The 7,500-nt window shown below is 37.0% G+C and overlaps 1 protein-coding gene across 4 annotated transcripts in view; it reads left to right on the top strand.

Moving 5' to 3' along the window:
- The window catches only part of LOC128250110 (beta1,4-N-acetylgalactosaminyltransferase B-like), a 63,915-nt gene that overhangs the window by 28,182 nt on the left and 28,233 nt on the right, over positions 1–7,500 (top strand). The window lies entirely within an intron of this gene.

Raw genomic sequence — 7,500 nt, 5'->3', positions numbered from 1 at the left:
TAACATGACACATCAGGCAAAAAAACTAGAATCAATATATTTCGTGTCGAACCAAGGACACACACACACACACACACACTTATATACATACATGTATCATGACACATCAGGCAAAAAAACTAGAATCAATATATTTCGTGTCGAAACAAGGAGACACACACACACACACACACACACACACTTATATACATACATGTAACATGACACATCAGGCAAAAAAACTAGAATCAATATATTTCGTGTCGAAACAAGGAGACACACACACACACACACACACACACACACACACACACACACACACACACACACACACACACACTTATATACATACATACATATGTACATACATACATACGTACGTACGTACATACATACATACATACATACATCCATACATACATACATACATACATACATACATACATAATAGACCGGATATAGTAATCTGGGACAGAGAAGAGAAACTTTGTACAGTAGTAGAAATCAGCTGTCCTGCGGATGTCAACATCCCATTAAAGATTAGAGAAAAAGAGAACAACTACGCCGAGCTACTGAGACATTTGCAGATACTCCACCCAGACTACAAGTTCAGATTCATACCCGTGATTGTTGGGGCATTGTGATATGTAACGAACTGCCTCAACAAAAACCTGGAAAAATTAGGGTTCTCAAAACCTGAAAGAAAAAGGCTGATTAAGCCATCAATGGAACTGTAAAGATATGTAAAACTTTCCAAAAATTTAGCACATAAATACATATGCATGCATCTAGACATAAAAACGCATACATAAAACAGACATACAAATCTGCGCATACACTAACACCAAATACTGCACACACACACACACACACATATGCACAAATACCTAGATGATGTTGATAAAAGTTCCAATGAAGGAGCCTTGAATCTATGTTAGAAACTGATTGATAACATACATAAAGTTAAATAATGAGGGTAGAAATTAATATTAATTAATTAATTAATATCAATTTAAACCAGTGGCCTAGCATACTTAAAAAATCCAATGATTTTTTTGCTGTAGTTTCAGCTCAGAGCTGCGGCCACGCTGGTGCACCGCCAATTAAGAAATTATATTACATACATATATAAGAGGAATAACCACCAAGATGGATTTGTAATATACTAGAAGAAGTCGCCAAATCGTCTATTCTTCATGGTTAGACGATTTGGTGTCTTCTAGCATATTAGGAATCGACCTTGGTGGTTATTCCTCTTATATATGTATACATACATACATACATACATACATACATGCATGCATATATATGTCTGTGTATATATCATCATCATCGTCGTTTAACGTCCGCTCTCCATGCGAGCATAGGTTGGACGATTTGACTGAGGACAGGCGAACCAGATGGCTACACCAGGCTCCAATCTGATTTGGCAGAGTTTCTACAGCTGGATGCCCTTCCTAACGCCAACCACTCCGAGAGTGTAGTAGGTGCTTTTATGTGCCACCGGCACGAAGGCCAGTCAGGCGGTACTGGCAACGGCCACGCTCAAAATGGTGTATTTTACGTGCCACATGCACAGGAGCCAGTTTGGCGGCACTGGCAACGATCTCGCTCGAATGTCTTTACACGTGCCATCTGGCACAAGTGCTAGGAAGGCGATGCTGGGCACAGGTGCCATTGACGGTTTCGCTTTCGCTTGCCCCAATAAGTCTTCGCAAGCCCATTGACAGTTTCGCTTTCGCTTGCCCCAATAAGTCTTCGCAAGCCCATTGACGGTTTCACTTTCGCTTGCCCCAATAAGTCTTCGCAAGCAGAGTTTCGTTTCCAATGAAGGAGACGACGTTGGCATGGGTGCCAGTCGTCGAATTTAATTCGATTTCGATTTCACTTGCCTCAACAGGTCTTCGCAAGCGGAGTTTAGTGTCCAATGAAGGAAGGTACTTATAAGTGGGCTGCCTGAGGCCTTCGATTTAGGTCTCACTTGGCTTAGCAGGTCTTCTTCCGCACAGCATATTTCCAAAGGTCTCGGTCAGAAGTCATCGCCTCGGTGAGGCCCAATGTTCGAAGGTCGTGCCTCACCACCTCATCCCAGGTCTTCTTGGGCCTACCTCTTCCACAGGTTCCCTCCACTGCTAGGGTGTGGCACTTTTTCACACAGCTATCCTCATCCATTCCTGCTACATGACTATACCAGCGCAATCGTCTTTCTTGCACACCACAACTGATGCTTCGTAAGTTCAACTTTTCTCTCAAGGTATTAACACTCTGTCTAGTATGCACACTGACATTACACATCCATCGGAGCATACTGGCTTCATTCCTTGCAAGCCTACGCATGTCCTCAGCAGTCACAGCCCATGTTTCACTGCCATGAAGCATGGCTGTTCATACGCGTGTCATACAGTCTACCTTTTACTCTGAGTGAGAGGCCCTTTGTCACTAGCAGCTACGCTTTCAGCGCACCCACCCCCACTACTAATTTGGTTACCAAGATAGCGAAAGCTATCAACCACTTCTAGTTTTTCTCCCTGGAATGTAGCAGAAGTTGTTTTCTGCACATTCACAGTGTTTATAGCTCCTGAACATCTGCTACAAACGAAAACTAACTTCCTAGTTAACCTTCCTTTGATATTGCTGCACCTCTTATGTGTCCATAGCTTGCACTGGGTGCATCTTATAGAGTTACTACCCACGCCTTTTCTACAGATCGAGGAGGGCCATCTACCCGAAGGGGTTTGTATTTTGCCATCTACCCGAAGGGGTATAGATAGATGGATAAATAGATAGATAGATAGATAGATAGATAGATAGATAGATAGATAGATAGATAGATAGATAGACTGTCTGAGTGATTGATTGATTGATTGATTGATTAATTGATTGATTGATTGATTGAATGATTGATTGAACTCATAAAGCAAAATATCCCGAATATGCTCCTTTATCACTTCCATTATAGCTTTGAAAAAATAACTGTTAAAATCAAACTGCACTCTTCAAAACTTGCACTAAGAATAAGGACAAAGTAAAATTACCACCCGCTTTTATAGCAAGTTGATGCAGGTAGTTTAGCCCATCCCCCTCCAACTTTTAGTTTATACAGTTAGGGATAACTTCCCTTGGCAAACAGGACACAGTAGTGTGTCAATAAGCCAGCTGGAGGAGATGTCCTCCTGGGGCTAAAAGCAACAGTAACATCCACCCCTAGGGGTCAGCCACACTTAAGTGGCAATATACTACACTTTATCGTGCAGTTACTGTTAATACTTCATTTAGAGAATTAACATTGCTTGTTTTCACCTTTTCGATATCAGTGAAGAATTTCACTGGAAAAGTAGATATAAGATTGCCAAGATTTTGTCTCTCTCATCAAAGATCAGTGGCTATCGGACGCTGACGAAGGGAAATAACCCTGAAACCCGGGTCCGTTCGTGCTACAGATCATGATGGGAGGGATAACTTCCCTTGGCAAACAGGACACAGTAGTGTGTCGATAAGCCAGCTGGAGGAGATGTCCTCCTGGGGCTAAAAACAACAGTAACATCCACCCCTAGGGGTCAGCCACACTTAAGTGGCAATATACTACACACTCTCTCTCTCTCTCTCTCTCTCTCTATATATATATATATATATATATATATATATATATATATATATATATATATATATATATAATATACAATATATCATCAATATGTATTTAATATGCTATGTGTATTTGTATATACACTTATTCCACTATTGATTATTCATATATTCCACTGTATTCCATTATTCAGCTTATTGAGAGGTATTATATACTCAACTTTATCTTATTTATTTATGACACTGCATGCACATATTTTTTAGCTTTAGGCACAAAAAATACAAACACAAACAGAAATACATTGAAATTACAGATTGAAAGTTCAGAATGTTAAGGTGTGTTGCTGCCTCTTCATGTCTATACAAGAAACATTGCTCTTCAGGAACTTTTGCAGTGAGCATGAACAATGACACTTATAATAAACAGTTGTAGTTTTTGTATGGATAATATGTCAGATATGTTGCAAACGAACAGCTTTTGCATAAACTAAACCTATTGTTCCTTGAAAACCTTTGAAGATGTATGGTATCTGTGTGTAAGACCCTGGTGGTTTTGAATACATGTACATGTATAAAATTTATGAAATTAGGTGGAGTATTGATTGTGGAAAATATCAGTATAAAATAACATGTAGATCCCTATCTACAACATAGTGAACATATTGAAAGTAATCAAATCTGTATATTTTTTATTTTTTTTATTTACTGCTCTTTTGGTATTTTTATTTACATTTTCATACAGTCTCTTGTAACTTTCATGGTGTACATTTTTCAGCAACACCTCCAACTGGAAAAATCAAATATTTGTACATACAAACCAAAATGTTAAACATATCAGAAAGTTTATTAAAACATCTGCCATCATCATTTATGGCTCTGTTAATCTAGTCTCACATAAATTTCAAGTGTGTTTTCCTACATAGATTACATAATAATAATAATAATAATAATAATAATAATAATAATAATAATAATAATAATGATAAAAAATTCATATATATATATATATATATATATATATATATATATATATATATATATTATCATCATCATCCTTTAATGTCCGCTTTCCATGCTAGCATGGGTTGGACGGTTTGACTGAGGACTGGTGAGCCAGAGGCTGCACCAAGCTCAATCTGATCTGGCAAAGTTTCTACACTTGGATGCCCTTCCCAACGCCAACCACTCCTAGAGTGTAGTGGGTGCTTTTTACGTGCCACCAGCACGAAGGCCAGTCAGGCGGTTCTGGCAACGACCACACTCAAACGGTGTTTTTACGTGCTACCTGCATGGGAGCTGGTCCGGCGGCACAGGCAACGATCATGCTGAAATATCGTTTTTCGCATGTGCCACCGGCACATGTGCTGGTAAGGCAACGCTGGCAATGATCACACTCGAATGGTGCTTTTCACGTGTCACCAGCATGGGAGACAATCCATGGGCCTGGCAACGATCATGCTTGAATTTTACAATAATATGCTTACTTATGTAAAATAAATGTTAAGCTCTTATGATTCAATATTGATAATTACTATACTTTCATCTTGCCTATACATCTAAACAAAGGACTTATTTTCATTATGAAGAACTTTAATGATATTATTCATGTAGCCAAGAGAATGATTATTAAATTCACTGATAAGTTCTGGACTAGAAAAACATGGCAAAATAATTCTGATATCACCATGGGATCTAATGACTCTGTGCAAGTCACAGATCTCATGAGGGTATACTTATTATATTATATGAAAGACGAATTTCATAATCTTGAAGGTGGTCTTTCTAGGGATGATGTTTTGCTCACAATATGTAATTCCAATAATGTTGACTATATTAGAACTAAGAAAAAACTTATTAGATATTTTAAGAATGTAGGTTTGCCTATTACATTTGATGACAACTGTAAAATAATAAACTTCCTAGATGTTACTTTAGACCTTACTACAAGTCTCTCTAAACCTGTCCATAAACCAAATCAGCATCTTAATTATGTAAATCACTTCTCAAATCATCCAAAAGCTGTCATATGTTATATAGTAAATAGAGTATCCTCCCGTATATCATTGCTCTCCACTAACTACATTTTAAATCAAAATACTAATTACAATAATGAAGCTCTAGCTTGGGTTGGTTTATAGAGAGAAAAAATAGCATATCTCTCTAAATATAATGATGACAATTGTAATTACATACTGTCTGAAAGCAATAGAGTAAATAAGATCAATATGAGTTGCTCTTATAATATGTCCAGTCTAACTGTGGCTAACCATAAAATTTACATAAATGGAAGTCCTAGTAAGGATGGAAAAGAATGTAAACTGGTAGGGAGAAAACTCTGCAATGAGTACACATGTCTTTAAAGATAATTATAATATTAATAATAACACTAATAATAGTCAAGACGAAGAGTGCGATTCGATTGTATAGATGTTTTATTCTTTGAACAATACTTCGACAGAACGTCTGTCTTTCTCAAGTTCAAACCAAAAGGTGATTGAAAATTCAAAATTTCAGAAACCAAACGTAAACTATGAACGAGAGTAACCAGCGTCCATACGTTGATGGAATGACATCATCAGTTTTTGTCAGTTTTTTAATAAGCAGAAAGAAAGAAAAAGGAAGACGACAGAAAAAGAAAAGAAAAAGAGAGAAAGAAGAATATTCAATCAAACAGTTTTGTATAAATTTGATGATATTCTCCTATCATCTTATTCATTCCTCCAGGGCGTGATGTCAATAACCCGCAAACATATTTCTCCTCATACATTCTGAGAACTGAAAGTGGGGTACATTCAGAATATTTTTTGAGAATGTGCACTTTCAAATCTTCTTCAAAATTGCAGCCGCTTGAAACGAAATGTTCAGCAAGTTCTGTTGAACTACTGTTCTTGTGCCTGACGTCGAATCTGTGCCCATTAAACCTTTTGTTTAATTGTTCTGTTGTACAACCAACATAAATCAAGTTGTGTTTCGTGCATTCTGCAGCGTACACTAAATGGGAATCTTTGCAGGTTCCCCCTTCTGTATAAATCATAACATGTCTATTATGATTTTTGATGGTATTCACTTCACTCATGTTGTTGCACAACGAACAGGGCTTACCTCTCTTGCGGCTGTTCTTTAACGTACAGCGTGCAGATACTCCAATGTTCGTTTTCTTGGAGTCAGATATAGAGGTCAATAATTCTTTTATGTTCTTATTCCGTCGAAAGGCTACATTTTTATAAATTGAACTTTTTGGACATACTTTTTGTGTATGGGGACTAAAGCAAAAATTTTCAGTCGATTGATATTTTATTTCATTTTATTTAGATTTTTAGTAGCATGACACGCTTTAGAATTTTTAGTCGATTGTATTTACCTTTTTGATAGGCCATTCTATATATCTGTATTTTTATTCGCATATATATTTTTACCTTCTGTGTTTTTTGTAGATGTATACTTTATATGTTTAAGAACCATGGTAATATTTATATATAATCAAATGTTTGGAGATATGGTGTTACATATGAAGACGTTGACTCAAATTTAATGTTTGTTCTATGATCAATGTTTCTTTATCTCTGTCTCAATTACATTTGAGCACTTCTTTTTTGCAGTCCTATAAACCCTTTTGTTTCCATAAAAGGAGACAAAAATTATTTCTTGTCATATATATAGTTAGTTAGTTATATTGTATCCATATACACATATAAATATTTGTATATGTGTATTTATGCATATATGTGCGTAACCTCTTATCCCTTATAAATTGTTATCTTTCTTGTTCATAATGAATACTTTTTAGTTACTTTAGCTTCCCATGCTGGCATGGGTTGGACGGTTTGACTGAGGACTGGCGAGCCAGATGGTTGCACCAGGTTCCAATCTGACCTGGCAGAGTTTCTACACCTGGACGACATTTGAACATTAGGCCTCACCGGGGCAATGACTAGT

Source organism: Octopus bimaculoides, chromosome 19 (assembly GCF_046866305.1).
Source record: "Octopus bimaculoides isolate indiv1 chromosome 19, ASM4686630v1, whole genome shotgun sequence".
Taxonomy (NCBI): domain Eukaryota; kingdom Metazoa; phylum Mollusca; class Cephalopoda; order Octopoda; family Octopodidae; genus Octopus; species Octopus bimaculoides.
This window is presented reverse-complemented; position numbering and strand designations above follow the sequence as displayed.